The following is a 17,854-nucleotide window of genomic DNA, read 5'->3' as shown; positions in this document are numbered from 1 at the left end:
CATCCAACCTGATACTTCCAAAGTGGAGTGGATCAGACAGACTCACAACTACCAAGATAGAAGGGCCCAACAAGCCTCACTTGTCCAATGGAATTGGTATATTCAAGAATGCAGCTGGCTTAGCCCTTGTTGCATCTTGAATTTAGATGAAAAGGTGCCAGCTATCCGTTTGGGGAAAGTTTTACCCCCATTCCACTGCCTGAAACAAAGGGAGTGGCTCAATGGTGTCCTTGATTCATAAAGGTTGCATTTAGGGTGGGCTAAAAATACATTTAAGTTACAATCAGGAGATTGCTCTAAATGCCTCTGCCTCGTTCACTGATGGATTGGCCAAACTGAAACCCAGTGGTGTTGGACTGCTGTGGCTGCTCGATCTCAGCGCCAGGTACACAGACCTGAAAACGGATGTGGCTGGCCTGGTCCATGGGCAGAAAAAGCTATTCTCATAACTCCAGCCAATACCCTCTTTGCTGAGCCTTGTTATATTTTTACTGACTTTTAGGCTGTTGCTAATGACCTACGGTTTGTTCTATTACTTGGGAAACTACAGATTAGCTGATTAAAGATACCCTTCCTTAGGGGCTACAAATAGTAGAAACAGACTGTGGCTGCCGACAGAGCTGTCTGGGTCATTCTCTGATGAGACCAACTAGAGTAAAGCTGTTGGTTGGGCTGGCACCACCCAGATTGCCATCATTGTCCCACACATGGCAGCACATCCACCATTGTATAGACAGGACACAAAGTAAAGGACTATGTTTCTGATGCAGAGCTACCATTTGCTGCCAGACTTGTGACTCCTGCCAAAGGTAGACTCTGATTGCCTTGTGGTGAAGGAGACCACATTGCATGGAGTGTTGTCCAGCCTGCTTCTGGCAGATTGATTATTTTAGATCTTTGCCCCACTCTCAGAGCTGTTGGCGCTTTCTCGGGTTACAACAGTGTTGTTCTGCAGTTGACTCCAGCCACGTCACTTTGGCCCTTGAGACTAATTCGTGTCACATGTTTGGCTTTCTAGACCATTTGATATTTGGTATGACAACGGTATTATACCTTTCATTGCAAAAGCCACTCGACCATGGGCTGATAGTCAAGGTATCTGGTAGACTTTCCACGCTCCCTACCAGACACAGGCATCTGGAATTTTTGAGCTCTGGAAATTTTCTCTACATTGTTCTGTGTTTTCTCTGGCAGTCATTTACCAAGCCTTCTCAGAAAGGCTTAGTACATTGCTCCAGAGCTGGCTCTGACTAGTGCAGTGTTTTGTCCTTTGTCAGACACCTAAGTCTTTTAGTTGGTGGGTTTCAACTCAGGAACAGTTGTTGATTAATAGCTTGAGTCTCAGGCTGGGAAGGTTTCCAAAACCAGCACCAAAGAGGGAGCCGTGACAATCCGGTCCAAAAGGACTCCTCTACCTAGTGTGCTTTATTATTGATGTTGAAGCCGGATAATCAACATTACATCTGATTTATTATCTTTAATTTTCTTCTCCCTACATTTTCCTCTAGATCTCAAAAAATGTAAACAAAAATTGTCTTCTATTTTATTTTAATGGTAACTGCTTTTCCCTGTAGCAGTTATATGTGCTACTCTATTTTCCCTGTGATACGTGTTCTAAGGCTTGCCTGCTGGTGATTGGTTGATGCCAGGGCATAGAAAGAGCATGGTGCCTAGGGGAGCTACATGTGGTTTAGAATCACTGAAGGGTGATGTGTGACCTGGGAATCAACAAAGTAAGGCTAGAGATTATGGCAGGCGGGGTTTCTACCTTGCCTCCCTCTGCTCTGGGGGAGGAAGGGAAGCTACCTCAGGATTTTTAGTGGGAAGGAGATATTATCAGGCTTGGTCTATCACCATCACTCCAGTGGTAATAGTTTGGAGTGAAGGGAGATACACTAGAAGCTGGGATGTTTGTCAGAAGGTTGTTGCAGTCATCCATCCAGGTTAGAGATGTAAGGATCTCAACTAGAGCAGTGGTAGTAAAGATTGAATGGAGAATATTAAGAAGATGAAATGAGCATGTCTTGGTGATTAACTGGGCACAGGGATGAGTAATGGATGATATCCAGGGTTCCAACTGGGTGACTGCATGGATGGCATGACACAAACTGGAATAGAAAATAGTGGAAAGAGGATGTGTTTAGGATCGGACAGACATCCTGAACATGAGAAGCCCATGGAACAGGCACCGAGACCTGCACAGCAGGCTGTTGAGTATTCAGGGCTGAAGCTGGATAGTGATTGCAAACGTGAGGAGCAGAAGATCCCTGCGTGAGACAAAGAACTACTGAGTTAACATACCCCATACAGAGCTAAGGTTCCTTCTGTTGCATTGTCCCCCTGCATGATGTGTATGTTTAGCAAAGAGAATTGGCACGGCCCAATACCCATGAGACTGGATCAGGCAATTCCAAAGTTATTACAAGAAATTTATATTCGAGTTACTAATGAGATGAAATTACTATGCTGTACTACTAGAAGCTGCAGAGAGCAACACTGGCTTTGGGGTGATGTGCTTCTGTCCGACTGGATGGGTGCACGCACTCCATTTGTTGTATACATCAGTGAGCCTCATCGTAGAATTAGAACTTTAAAAACCGGTAGGCTGCTGTTAGTTGCCTCTAAGAGAAACCTGCTAAAGAAACACAGGCCATGCTGTTTGAACTCTGGATGTAGAAAAAGAAAAACTCAAGAGTTTTTTTCACTCTTCTCCTTATCCTTTAAAATTAAAAATACTTCCCCTTTCTCTTTTTTAAGTAACTATGTAATAACTTTTGGGTAGCAACATAAAAATTACAGGGTAGGCCAGAATGGGGAAATTTTTAATTAAACTGGGGGTTTTGTTTGTTTCTTCGTTATTAAAAAATGTTGGGCCAAAATCCTGATTTCCCTCTACTCCCTTTTTATATATACTTACGCATTTGGCAGAGTTCATGACAAAACCTCTTCCCAGCTGAGGATGGGCCAAAAACCTTTTCTGAAGCTCCTACTAATTTGGATTAAACTAACTGGTCGAAAGCTTCACACAAATTCTGCCAGGAAATGTCATAAGATCCCTTGACATTTAATTCTACAAACAGTCTTATCTTTTGGAGCAAAATAGAGAATAAAAATTTATTTTTTGATTTATGCCTTTGTTAGCTTGTTTTCTTTCTTAGTTTTGGAAAAACAGATCAAGAACCTGAAAACAACAGAACTTTGTTTTTGCCTCCAGTCTGGCTTCTAAACCCGAAGAGAGTAACTTGCATGATGCTAAGTGGGTTCCTGAGGAAAGAAGGGCAGGATGAGTGCTGTGTAATGAGCAAGGCTTCTTGGAGAAGACATGACACGTTTCCACGAGCTGTGAGTGGTCCAGGAGACTCAGTCCTGCAGCAGGTGATGTCACCTAGTGCACCAGGACCAAGGGTTAGACCTCGAAGCCTATCAAGTTGATCTCTGTATACTTTGTTGCCATTCTTAGCAATGAAAAAGACACAGCCCCTGTCCTCAATGAGCTTATAGCCGGTGGGGCTACAAGTGGTAGTAAACAAGGAGGTAAGTAGTCAATTCAAATAGTCGCCAGTCTTACCAGAGCATTAGTCCACGGTGAATATAAGAGGAGCATTTAACCACTTCGAATAGTGTAGGGTGTATTAACCATGTGTTTCTGATATTTTGACATGTGGGACCTTGCTGATCTTGGAGAGACTGCTCCTTCCAGGGCCAGCCAATTCCTAGAGGCGGTGAAGGACTCGCCTGCTAGTGTGTCGCTCATATGCAGACTAAGCAGCTCAGAGCCCATGTACCCCTACGTCCTCTCTCAGCCCCTTACACTCTGGGCCACTATTCCCATGTCATAATCACTCAAGGGCCAGATACAGACAATTAAGGACAGACCCTACACCCCAGAGCCCACTGAAACTATTCAAACTAGCCAATCCCAAGCCTGCTTACCCTACTTCACAGTTTGTTCCTGTGGGAACCCCAGTAAAGGCTCTTGCCCGCATTTTCCCCGAGCTCCCCTCTGCCTTCTGACCAACCTGTGTGCCCCTGCATGGCAAGACATGCTCTCTTTGGGGAACTTTGAGGAGCAAGCTATCTTTTCAATGGCAATCATATTCTAATCTGTTGGTCTCAGCTTACTTGAATAATCATAAAATCTACATTTTAAAATATAAGGGGTGGGAGAGGGTGACATCTAAGTAGACTCCTGAAAAAGAAGCAGTGCAAGTTGCCAGCTGACGTCAGGTTGTGTGAGGGCGAGAGGGGGATTCGAGGCAGAGGGAAAAGCACATTTGGATAACAATTCAAGTAGTTTGGATACTTGGAGCTAAACTAAAAGTGTTGGGTGAAGAGAAGAAATGAAGCTGGAGAGGAAATGAGGGCCAGATCATAAAGGACTTACATGCCTTTCTACAGAGTTTGGACCTGAACTGGGAGAAGTTTCCTCCCTACGAGGATCGTTCCCTTTATGCTGTTGTCAAGGCTCTTTAGGAAGTTGTAGCTTCTTGCAAAATGGCACCCTGTGGCTGAGATGCTTGACAAAGGTCCTATGGTGGTGGCGTTTGTGGCTTTGCCACTGCTCTAGGGTCTGTTCCTTTCTTGGTTCTGGGTCTCAGTTAATGACCGTTCAGTGGGGCAAGCCACATACTTAAGGCGGCCTGAAGCAAAGCATTACTACCTGGGAGCCTCAGTTTCTTCATCTTAGGCTCCCTTCTTAGGCTCCCAGTTACACTGTGTGAAAGATTTCCCACCTAAATGCAGCAGAAACCTCCCTGACCCTGACTGACAGACACTTGCTTCAGAGCCGAGAAACAGTCTTGAGTTGGCCTCCTGCATTGAGCGAGATGCTTTTTATTGGTTTCACTCTTCACACAGTGCTGACGGTGTAAGCTTGCAGAAGAGCAAGCTGACAAAAATAAAGACTCCTGAGTTGCCGGCTCTTGTTTGTCCTTATTTCCAAGGATAAACACAAACCCTGTCTCCGGGAGCTGCTTCTTCACTCCAAGACAAATGAGCTGTTGAAGTGTCATGATTTTGAAATCCTAGCAATAGACATAAAGGATATTTTATTGATCAACCTCAAGGAATCTCTCATAAATAACAAACGGTTTGTGATTCAAAAACTGTTGCTTGTTTCAGAGCTTTGCCTTGGGGTCCATTGTTCTGATATCTAAGACCTGTAGTGTTCCCTGAAGGAAAATGGTTCAGAATCCCGAGCACTTGTCTTTCCCATCTCCTTGAAGTAGCCTACCCAGAGCATACAGTCTTTTTTTTTTTTTGAGTCACCAAATTCTTATGACCCTTTAAAAACCCGTCAGTAACGAAGATGAGAGGGAGGGCATTTGTTTGTCATCCTTCTTTCCTCTCCAGTCCCCCGCCTCTATCATTCCCTTCTTGCTTCTCCTTCAACATTTACTGAATGCCTGATGTATACCAACCACCTTGGATAAAAAGATGATAAAAAGCCTGTTTCTTGGGCTGAGAAGCTATATACATAGTCTTTGGTTAAGCTAATTTTTGTTAACACTATTAAAAATCATATTCTGAGTTCCAAACTCTGGTACTTAAAAAAAAAAAACAAGCAAAAATATCGAACACAAAGCTAGACTGTGCCACTTTCAGCATAATACTGTTCTCTTGCTGAGGAACTAGTGAGGTTAGGAATGGTGGGGAGATAGGCTGGGAGATATAGTCAGTCTTAAAAGAATTGAAAAATTTTCTCTTTTAGTGTATATTTCTTTTTTTGGGCTGCACCGTGGGGCATGTGGGACCTTAGTTCCCCGACCAAGGATCGAACCCATGCCCCCTGCATTGGGAGCGTGGAGTCTTAACCACTGGACTGCCAGGGAAGTCCCTTAGTGTATTTTTCTTTTCATCCCTTAACCATTTTCTTTAAATATTCATGTTTCCTCCTATAAAGCTCTACAGTTATCTTTTTCATGCTTCCTCTGTGTTCTATAAAGTTCCACAGTCCTTTAAACATTTTTTTAAAATTTGGTGAATAGGCAGTAAGTTTACATGGTTTAAAATCCAAAACAGCTTAAAAGGATATACCCAGTGAAAAGTTTCCCTCTCCCCTCTTTCCCTCCCAGTGGGTGCCTCAGCCACCCAGCTCCCTGCCCTGGAGACAACCACTGTCACAGATGGCTTAGCTCAATGTCAAACAACATAGGATAGTCCAAATGTGAAGCCATCATTGCAACACACATGTGGAACATGGCAGGAACAAAGTGTGACCGACCCTTTCTAGTTGGGCCGCAACAAGCGTCTTCCTGCCCGGTGTCGTTCGAGCTAATAGAAAGAGACCGAGTTCGGTTCAGAAGCAAAGGACAGTTTTATTCTTCGATCAGAGACTGGAGAGGTGAGAGCTCGTGCTCTAGAGTCCACGCCCTCCCTGACAGGCCTTGATCCGGGCTGCTTTACAGGGTTCTCCTGGCCGGGGTAGGGGGTGGAGCAGAGCTCTCACGGGTCGGGCACTGGCGCAGGCGCCGCTATGCTGCTGGGGCTCCGGGTCGCGGGGCGGGAACGGGGGCGGGGACGGGGGGTGGGGTGGGCGGGGCGGGCAGCGGTTCTGCACACGCCGGCCGCCATCTTGAATTGTGGTGTCGAGCGCAGCGCTTCTGCCCAAGGTCCCCGAATGAGGTGTCTGCGAAGGCTTTTGTCACCGGGAACTCTGGTCTGAAGGGCCGGCCAAGGCCTCTGCACGCGGCAGCCTGTGAGCAAGTGAGACTAGACCAAGCACAAAGGAAAAGGAAAAGGAAAAACAAAAGGTTAGACTTTATTACCTGGATTCTATTTTTATTTCCCAGGAATTGTTGATGGGCTTTGCCGGTAACAAAAGAACCAGAAGTGAGAGGGTCCCTCCCAGCACCATCAGGACAGCTCTGACTTCATCTGTGTCTACTTCTCATTGTTAACCTAAAAATAATAATAATGTTTCCTTATCTATCTCCCTTGGAATGAGAGTCTATTGACGTGATGTGTATAAATGCATTTTAAAAGATTGTTCTTTAAGGGAAGAGAAAACCCAGAGCCTAAAGCTAAACCCGTCAGGCATATTTGTCGTGGGAAAGAGTCAAATCCTGCAGGCTATCGCCCAAAAATGTCTTTCACTTGATTTCAAAACTTCCAATGAAGAGACGCAGAGGGGCTGTTGGGCTCAGTAGGGAAAGGTAAAGGATGGATTTATTTCCTGTCAATTTTCAGATTCTTTCTTGAGTCCTCCCATGAACTAGTGGAGGCAGTGCCCTTTCTTAGGTGCATAACTAAGCAAAGAATGCGACTCCTTTTGTTAGCTGCCTGATCGGCCACCTTTGGGATCAGCTGAGGCGTATTTCCTGGGCTGCTTGATTCCTTTCTGGTCCGTGGAGTGGTTTCCAATCGAGAAAAGATTTGGTCAAGGTTACTTTGAAAAACATGTGGGTTTGGGAGAAAAAATAGATTGCTGGAGGACTGTCTCTTTAGGGTGGAGGTCACCATCCTCCCTGAGGCAAAGCGTGCCCTTTACTTGGGAGGAAGTTGTACTTCTGGAAGGAATGCGGACTCGGTGTGCCGTTGAATGTGCATGTGTGAAGGGGACTTGGCCTGAGAGCCCGGGCTGGAGCCCTTGTTTATCCGCAGAAGATAAGAAGCAGGGACGGAGATAAGGCGGGCTTTGATGTGTGTGTGCCTGCACCTGGCCCCGGAAAGGCTGTGTCTAGTGCAGATAGCAGCTCCGGGTAGGCAGCCCACTGAGCCTTGTGTAGTGACAAATAGCCCTGCAGTTATGTGGACGAGACCGCTGTCCTCTGGTCAGTGAATTCTGGTGCCATTTTATCAAAGGATCCCTCATCTTATGCCCTTCATAGACTTTTTTTTTAAGAGAATTATTAATATGTACATAATAAATGATAAACTTGTTTTGAGCATTAATTTTCCTTTACAAAGCAGCCTAAGCAAAGCCCCAGGATGCCTGGGAGAGTGTCCAAGGTTGCAAGACTTTACTGCCCCCTATCTCCCTCTTTACTCTTCTCCATCCCTCTGTGGCAGGAAATAAAGTTTATTCCACAGGTAACTGTCTGATGGTGTCTGTGGTTTATGTCTTGACTTTCGGATGCTGGGAATTAAGTCTTACGTGTTAAGTTTTCTTTGAAGTTATTTATCTTCCATATATTAGGGAAAAATCAGATACTTTTCAAGGAGAGTCTTTTGGTGAATCATATTGGGATATCTGGGTGGACATACTGTTTCTATTCCTTGCTCTGTTAGGGGATCTCTGGAGAAGTTTAGAGTCCCCACTGATTGGAAGGGATTGGTGGCTTTTTGGTCAGTGTTGAATATAAATCAGAGGTCTGAACACTGTAATTCTAGGAGAAATCATAGTGACCAGTGAACAAAACAAGCTTGGTTAAAGTTGCTTTAAATGCACAGACACCAGGAGTTTTGTAATGGGTTTGGTGATAATTAAAATAGTTAAAATGCTCCTGTGCAGGGAGCAATTAGTCTTCAGGAAAAACACAGAAAATGTGTCATTTACACCACTGTCTTCAGGCAATCAAACCTGCCATCTGTATGTGAGATGGTTTTAGCTTTTTCACAGCAATGGAACTCAAGGCACATAGGTCAAGCCCTAGTGGCCTAAGAGATTACCTCCTTACGGCCCTGGTTGTCTTCAAAGTCTTTCTACTAGAGCATCTTTGCTAAAGGGCAGGTGAGGATTGAGAGGCTTAGCTGGGCAGCTGCATCTCCCCAGTAGTATTTCAAAAGGATATGTCCAATGCAGATGATGGGGCTGGATGGATTTTTGTTATTGTGCCTCAGATGGGTCTAGGAGCCTACCTTGGGTATTGAGGTTATTCCCTTCTATGCCTCTGGATTTATTGAGTCCTTGCACCTCTGCTGTCTATCAGCACCACTCTGTCTCCCTGTTGATGGCCACAGATGTGGCAGGTAACAGCTATACTATAAACAGGGTTAGCTACTAGATTTCTAAGTTTCTCTTCACTTTTAGGATTCTGGGCCCAGAAAGATCCCAGAGGTGGTACAAGCCAATCATACATCACACAATTCAGGGTGTTGCTCCCTATTCTCTCAATGTATTTTGGACCAGGGATTGTGTGGCTAAAATGAGTGTCTATGACAGCTCTTATAAACAGACCAAAAACATGAGTAGTAGGAGAAACAGTTAGTGGGTAGAAGGTAGAGGCTGAGCATGAGGAAATTCAGTGAGCTGCAATGCTAATAATAATTATCCAAATATACCAAATATTTAATAGGCTGACATTGTAATAAGTGCTTTTTATGGAATATTTCATCTTCATGGCCATTCTATGCCATTTTACAGATGAGGAAACTGAAATTCATGGCGACTAAATGAAGTAAGTGGTTTAACGGTGAATAATGTTAGATTTGAACCTGCATTTGACTGATGACGTCTGTACTTTGGACCATTACGGTCTACCAATAGCTATTAACTCTTTTCTCCTATGGACTGTAGGTTTTTCCAGGATAAGGCCTCTGGCCCATTCATTTTGGTATTCTCAATACCTAATCATATTGTCTGGTTGTATGGAATTAAATCCTGTTCTCCATTGACATAGAACTGCACATTGTCATGTCCAAAGACAGCTCTGAGAATATATTCAGAAAATTTATCTGGAGAAAAGGAAGGAAAAAAATCATGGTCAATGGAAATGTGGGTGAGAGCTGTTTCTGCTGGCCATGATGTTTTCACGAGCCCTCTGCTCACCAGCATTCTAGTGAAAATGAATGGACAAGGACCATCAAGACTCAGAGAAAAATTAGATAAACCCTATGGATTTACTTCAAATGCGTTGTCACTTTTTACTTTTTGTGAGCAGCTTGTTTTTTTCTTCCTTTCTTCATGCTGTAGACCCAACCTAGACCTGGTTGCAAGATTTTTTATCATATTTCTTAAATTCAAAACCTTAGGTCAAGAACTCAAATTTTAAAATTGAGGAATTGTTTTCCCCTTAGGGTTAGCTACTCTATTACCTACAAGCTCTAAAAATAATGCTTCGCCTCAGAACCTGACATCTGCTGTCTCTGTTTTACTTTTATCTTATCACTGGCTCTCCAACTCAAGCTGTCCACTGAGGGAAGTGAAATGCCAGAGGGGGTGTGTGTGGTGCCCTCACCCTCCTTCAGGCAAGTAAGGCCAAGTGTGCTACAAGAACACTGTTGACTCTGTCTCTACAGAGAGAATAGACCATTCACTCCATGTTCTGTCACTCAGTGCATCTGTGACAAGGTGCAGATAAAGCACCTCACAACATCCGGAGGGTCTGGGTTGGCCCTGCTCACAGGATGTGGCCAGTCACTGCCAGAGGTGAGGACAAGGCCTGGGCTCTGTCCAGCAAGCACACAATAGATTTGTTTCAAAGTTTCCCTTTTTTCTTTTGATGGAGAAATGAATCTCCCAACTCTGATGACAGACAATGCCCCATTTTAAGGGCTGATGTAAGTCAGTATATTAGATTTCTGAGTTGAGCAGCATTTTGAGAATGCAACATAAACCACTGTGGTCTGCTTTTAGATCAGAGGACAAATGGATTGTAGTTTCTGTGCTCCGGGAAAGGGAATCACTTGGTGTCTTAGTTTGTTTGGGCTCCTATAACAGGATAACAGACTGGGTAGCTTATAAACAACAGAAATTTATTTCTCACAGTTCTGGAGGCTGAGAAGTTCAAGATCAAAGTGCCCGCAGATTCGGTGTCTGGTGAGAGCCTACTTTCTGTTCATAGATTGTTATATTCTCGCTGTGTCCTCACACGGCTCAAGGGGCAAGGGAGCTCTCTAGGGTCTCTTTCATAAGGGCACTAATCTCATTCATGAGGCTCCATCCTCATGACCTGAGCACCTCCCAAAAGCCCCACCTCCTAGTACCTTCACATTGGGGATTAGGATTTCAAAGAATGAATTTGGGAGGGACACAGATATTCAGTCCATTGCACTTATATAAACGAAATCCATAAGACTCACGTTTGTGGGTAGTTTCAATCTTCTTCCTCACCATATCTTTCTAAAAGTTGCCAAAAGGTAAGTAGCCTCTTGTTACTTGGAAGTGCTGGTGAGTAGTGCAGGGGCTGAATGAAGGAGCACATGATGTGAGAGGAGAATCACGGCCACGGCCACGGGGGAGCCGCAAGGTAGGGGGGAGGCTCAGCCCTCTGGTCCTTTGCTGTTATCACCCCAGAGCTTGTTAGAAATGCCTGATCACAGGCCCCATGCCAGACCTGCCAAATCAGAATCTGCATCTTAACAAAATCCCCAAGTGATTTATATGGACATTAAAATTTGATAAGCACTGCTCCAAACTCAAAACAAGTTTCCATTCATACCACATATGTAACAACTATTGTCTAATAGCAGAGAAGAAAGATGACTAAAGTCATTAACATAGTTCTTAAACTTTTGTTATCAAGGTTAATTATTTGTTTATTTAAACTAAAATGGCCTACTCCCTCCAAAACCATTTATTATACATCAGTAAACCACAGGCTTCTTTTTTTTTCCCTACACGCTTCACAATCCTCAGAATGAACCAAGGATCAGTCAGTTCTTTCAGTTGCTGATGCCTGTAACCAGTTCCGTCTGATACTTGAAGTTGTTGGTGTCCTTCTTTGCCACCAATAGCCAGTGTGTAGTCATTACACTGTTAGAAGATAATGGCTGTTGTGAACAGCTGTTGGTCTTGCCTGCCCAGAGGCCCATTTCCCTTTTATTTCATAATAACGTCTTCCTCATCAGAGGCCTCCAGATTGGTGGGGCTGTCAATCAAGGTCCTCTCCCCTCCAGTGACCAAATGAGTTGGTGTGTGACCACAGCAAGGCCAATCAGGCACCCTCTGATTGTGATACTGAAGCTCATTTAGTCTATCATAAGAGCTGAGAGGACCGTTGCTGCCTAGATCCTGGAGTTTCTGGATTACCATCCTGTCTGAGGCTTGGCTGTTCAACTTTTTCTTCTGTTGCTATTCCATGTTCTTACAATATATTCCATTTTTATTTGCCTAAGATAGCCACAGTTCCTTTCTGTTGATGCAAACCAAAGAACTCTGGCTGAGCAAAGGAGTCTAAATATGTTTCATGTTGTGGAAAACCAGTTTTGTTTTTAATGAGGAGGGATGGCACTTATGAATCACCACAACTTTCCACTTTGTTTCATTGACTGGGTTGTGTTCCATAGCCAGGTGTAAAAGATTTTAAGGTTGTTTAAATGTTATGTATAACTTTTATCCTGTACCTTGTTGTAGTTTTTTATATATATGTATGTCTTCGCAAAGGCTAATATTAATCAATAATCACCAGGATACAGGTAGGTAATACTTCCGTGGCAACTTCAACCTTAACCTCAGTGTGTTTTTAAACTTATGACTTTGGTTTTCATGTGCTCTTAGTACATCCTAAGTGAGTTCAAAATTAACCCCAGGGAAAGAAAGGACACATGTGTAGCTTATCAATCTATTGTACAGAAAACAATACTGTTAGTATAGGCTAATCCACTTAACGACCCTCAAAGGATATTACTTAGTGGACAGATTTTGGTTTTATCTATTCATAGAGCTGCATAAAAACTCACACACTTTTCCCACAGATGTATTTCTTAATTGTATTAGTGAACACAAAGGACTGAAGGTGATACAAATTAATCAAATGAATAAATGATACTGCCTTATAAACAATCAATTGAATCAAGCCCAGAGAATAGCTAACATGTAGTTACTTATTTTTTAAATGCCTTTGGAAGAAAATAGAAATGGATCCTGGTGAAACATTGGTTGTTTTAATGTCCTAAATAAATAATCAATACTCTTCAGCCATTTAAAAAATATTGTAGATTAATATTTATTGGACATGTGTTGTCCATGATAGATAAATTAAAAAAGGGTATGTACCATGTGATTGCATTTTATTATCTGTTATTTGTAATGATGTTACATATACACAGAAATATTGCAGTGTCTTACAGTGGTTATCTCTGTGTAGTTTTATTTTATCTTATTTTATTGATTTGTTTTATTTCCTTCCAATTATGTGTTTTTCTGATTTTTCTATAAAAACATGTTTTGCTTTTATAACATGAAAACAAGAAAAGGTTATTTTTAGTTAAAAATAAAATAGAGATTCAGTGAACTTTGTGTATAAATTAATATGGGGAGATATGTCAAGGATTAGATATCTAGACTAAACCTTATTATACAATGTAGAAATTACAAAAATACTAAATTTTCCTGAGAATGTGGAAAGTCTTATTAGCTTTTATTTTTAATTAACCAAATTCAGTGGAACATAAATAAAGAAAATATTTCTGCAACAGTTGTGATTTTGTAAAAACATCCTGCAATTGGGGATTAAAAAAAAAGAATAAATTAAACTTGTGTTAGAACAGGCGTTTCTGTTTTCTAGACCAGAGCTTCTCAAATCCTAATGTGAATCCCCTAGGGATCTTGTGAAAATGCAGATGGTCAGTGGTGAGGCCTGAGATTCTGTATTTCCATCCTGCTTCCAGGTGGAGCCCGATGCTGCTGGTCTGTGGCCACACTTTGAGTGGCAAGGGTCTCTAGACCGAAGTTGTCATTCTTAATGACATTGGAAATCATTCCAAGCCAAGGAAAAATAAACAATCACTGAGCAAAAGCTTTTAGAGTCCAGGCCAGAAAGCTGGGAGGATTTGAGCCTTCTGGGTCTGGGACTTGAAGGTTTCATCAGAGTGGAACTGAGGTCAGAGTTCTAGGAGTAGGAGTGAGGGATGAGATGGTGGATCAGAACATGTGGAGGTGGGTCGAGGGGGGACCATGCAAGGAGGGAGACCATCCTACTGATGTTGTCGAACCCTAGTTTGTGTGCCCGATGCACAGTAAGGCCAAACAAACCGAAACATCGGGGTTTGGAGCACATAAAGTTTTATTTCAGGGCCAAGGAAGGAGAATGTTGGTTCGTGCTCAAAAGGCCTGAACTCCCCACTGATTTTGAGGGAAGAGTTTTTATAGGCAAAGTTTGAGAAGAGGAAGGCAGTGTGTGTGACCTTCCTGTGATTGGATGGTAGTGAGGTAACAGGGTGGTGTTGCAGGAATCAGACTTCTGAGTCCATGTGCTTATGCTTAGCTTGAAGTTATCATGCTCCACCTGGATAGGACCCTTATTTCTTGTAGAAGGACTCAGAAATATCACTCCCCTAATTAGTAATTGTTTGAATCTGCCCTTTAGAACTCAGGGAGGGTCTAGGAGCCTGAGGCCTTTTCCCTACTAACAAGAAATGGGGGACATGGGAAGGCTTTTGTTCTCAGGAGAGCCTCACAGGGTCCTGCTTGGTTTCACTGACATGGCTGTTCCTACAATATTATTTGATATAACATTCCTGAAGATGCCACTGATGGTCTCCTTCACCCAGTGGATTAGAAAGAGCTAGAGGTTGGCAACATTTGGAGAGGATACTTTGGGAGAAGTGGCAGCTTGTAAGCATGGGAGGAGGGGAGGGAGGAAGTGATGGTGAGGGCTGATGTTGGTGCTGACTACTGAGCAAAGGTGGGCCTGCAGTGGAGGGACGGAGGGACCAGGCAACAATTTGGGACCCTTGACCTGTTGGATATCTGAGGACAGCCCAAGGCATCTCTGAAAGTCTGCCTATGTGCCAGCTGACACCCTGGATTAAACCAGAGCTCTGCGGTCCACTTTTAAGTACATGGGAACAGTTCCAGAAGGATTAGTATCTTCTCTTTTCAAAATGGGAATTAGAGTACATTAACTACACTGCTGCCAGAGTCACCCAGAGCCGTGGGCTCCTGGATTGAGGTTGTGTAGGGGAAATAGAGGCAAGAGCTATTAGACTGCATTTCCCAATCAACTTGCCTCCTGAAGCTGAAAGGCAGTGTTATAAGAAAAAATTAATTTGCCTCCAATATACAAAGAAAGTCACAATTAAAGATTGGAGACAATCTTTTAAAACTTTCTGTTTAATAAACTGTGACAATTTCTGACAGGATAATAATGGTCAATAAACCATAAGGAGCAAATTCTATTTCGAGAGCAAACACCAGGTCAAAAACATGGTTTCTGCAGGCCAAAAAATCATGTACATTAGGAGGCCCAGTGGTTTTCATTGTCACTTAATTGTTTGTTTCAAAGCCTTGTTTTATGTTTGCTTACTACCTTTGATGCAGAGCAGGGATAGTTACAAAGGATAATTAACTTGATACTAGAACAGAACTTGCATTTACTTTGGAGGTGAAGACTGATCCCCTGGGCGGGGGTGGGGCCCCTGCTTTGAGTTTAGGAGCATCTAGATTCAGCTGAGATCGTCATCTGCGGATAAGTACAGAGTCACCACTTACACTCACTAGGGGACAGAGATGACAGAAGGAGAAAGTGAAAGGGTAGAAACTAGTTCCCAAAGCTAGAAACCACTGACCATAGTTCACTCACAAAAAGATGTGATTTGCCTATGAAAAGGAGCTCTAAAAACCCAAATGATTGAATCTGAAGCTTTTTTTTACTGTTAAGTAAATAGCTTGACAAGACCACCTACTATATAAAGGGAATCTATTAACTAGAGTGCTGTGAAGGAGAGATGATACTTGGTCCTGTCATCTGTTTCTTCTGTCATGATGTCCACTGAGCCTGGGCCTGGAGAAGCTACAGGGCTCCTGTAAGATGCAGGCAGGACTGAGCTGAATCCCACCAGCCTGAGTCCTCATGTAGCCCTGCTACCCAGCAATGTAAAGGATGCCCCCTTTGTGTTTTATCCACTGACAGTGACCTTCTCTTGGTACATTGGAAGACTCCAAACCGGAAAACAAAATAATCCTTTAATTCTGGACAACCGCTGGCTAAATTGTGATTAAGTAGGCTTGGTTTAATTCCTGATGCCTCTGTTCACTACTATCAACACCTTACTTAATCCTCTCTGGGCTTCAGTGTTCTTAACTGTGAAATGGGAATAATCATAGTACCTATCTCATAGGGCTGTTTTGAGGATTATAAATTTAACACATGTAAAGTGCTTAGGAGAGTGCCTGCACACAGTAAGTACTCAAAAGATAATACTTTATCATCAAAATTATATTATCATTATTCTTTAGCTATGCAGTCAAGGGCAGATTGTACAGTTTCTCTGAAGCTGTTCCTTATATGTACAATGAGGATAATAGTACCTATTTCATGAGCTTATTGTGGGTAAAAAAGGATGGATGCTGAGGCAGATGCTCAGACTATGGACAGGTGGAGCTCGGATGGTATTGGGCAGAGGTGCCTGCACATTTACATTTACACAGGAGTGGAGACTCCTTAGAGAAAGGGACTAGGATTCAGACCTCCTCCCTTGTTGGATGGCTCCAGGAACAGGATCAAGGCCAGACTGTAAAAGTAGGTGAGCAAGGAAGCCCTCTGGAAGAAACACATTTTGCAGGCCAGTACCAAGGCTGGCCTCTCCCGGCTGGCCAGGGTGAGACAGGGGTGCCCTGAGGGCCAGAATTCATCCTCTCCTGCCTTGTAGTGAGTGAATCACAGGCCCATGCTGTTTGGCGTGACACTCTGTGGACTGAATATACTCCTCAGTCGGAATACTACATTCTCTTGCCTAGAGATGATGGAAACCCCGGGTGAATTGTCAGACCTACCCTGAGGGTGAGACAAAGGGCAAACTACATGGTGCAGTAGAGGTGAGGCTTGAAGTGCCCTCTACCTGAATAACCAGAACATTGGCTCCACTAGCCAAGGTGAAAACAAGGTGCATTGCTTAATGGCTGGAATGTTGGGGGGCCTGAGCAACTCCCTTCAAAACTTTATTTTCAAAATAATTGCTGTTTTGTAAAATATATCATATATAGTAAAATGTGTACAACATAAGTATATTGTTCAATAAATTATCACAGAGTAAACACACATGACTCATGTAACCATCACTTAAATCAAGAAATAGAATATTGCCCAAACAGGAAGCCATCCATGTGCCACTTTCCCAACACAGTTGCCCTGGTGCCTGTTGAATGGAATCAATATCCTGACTTTCAGGTAAGTGCTTCATTGCTTACCTTAGAGATTTACCACCTAAGAGTGCATCTTCAAACACCATGGTTTGGTAGCTTGTTTTGCTCAACACTTTTGTAAGATTCATGTATATTGTTGCATCTAACCAAAGTTTGTTCATGTTCTTTGCTGTGTGAATATACTATAGTTTACAGTATTTATCAGTTCTAGCAATGATGGACATTTGGGTTATTTACAGATTTTGGCATTCATGAATAATGCTGCTGCCAACATTTTTTTGTGTCTGCTGGTAAACGCATACATTCATTTGGTCGGGTTTATACCTTGGAGTTGACTTGCTAGGTTATACTGTATGCGTATTTTCAACTTTAACAGATTATGCCAGGTTATTTTCCGAAGCGGTTGTACCAATTTACCTTCCCACCAGAAGTGATTAAGAACTTAATTGCCCCGCATTCTCACCAATACAGTCTTTTTAATTTTAGTCATTTTGATAAGTGTGTGCTAAATGTGCTGTGTTTAAACAATTTTTTTAATAGTAGTTTTATTGAGATAGAATTCACATACCACACAATTCACTCATTTCTTGAATGGACAGTTCAGTGATTTTTAGTATATTCACAGAATTGTGTAACCATTACTTATTGTTTATAATTTTTATTTTCCTGATTTCTAGTAGATGAACACCTCTTCACATGTTTATAGATCATTTGGATTTCATCTGCGATGTGTCTAAGTCTCTGCCTCATTTTGGGGGGTGTGTTGTCCATCTTTTTAAAATTGTTTCATTGGAGTTATTAAAAAATTCTGAGTCTGAACCTTTCTTCAATTTGTGGCTTTTTACTTGTTTAATATTACTATCTGATAAACAGCTGTTTTCATTTTTG

This window comes from Leucopleurus acutus, assembly GCF_964270905.1.
Source record: "Leucopleurus acutus genome assembly, chromosome: 15".
Taxonomy (NCBI): domain Eukaryota; kingdom Metazoa; phylum Chordata; class Mammalia; order Artiodactyla; family Delphinidae; genus Leucopleurus; species Leucopleurus acutus.
Note: the sequence above shows the minus strand (reverse complement) of the source record.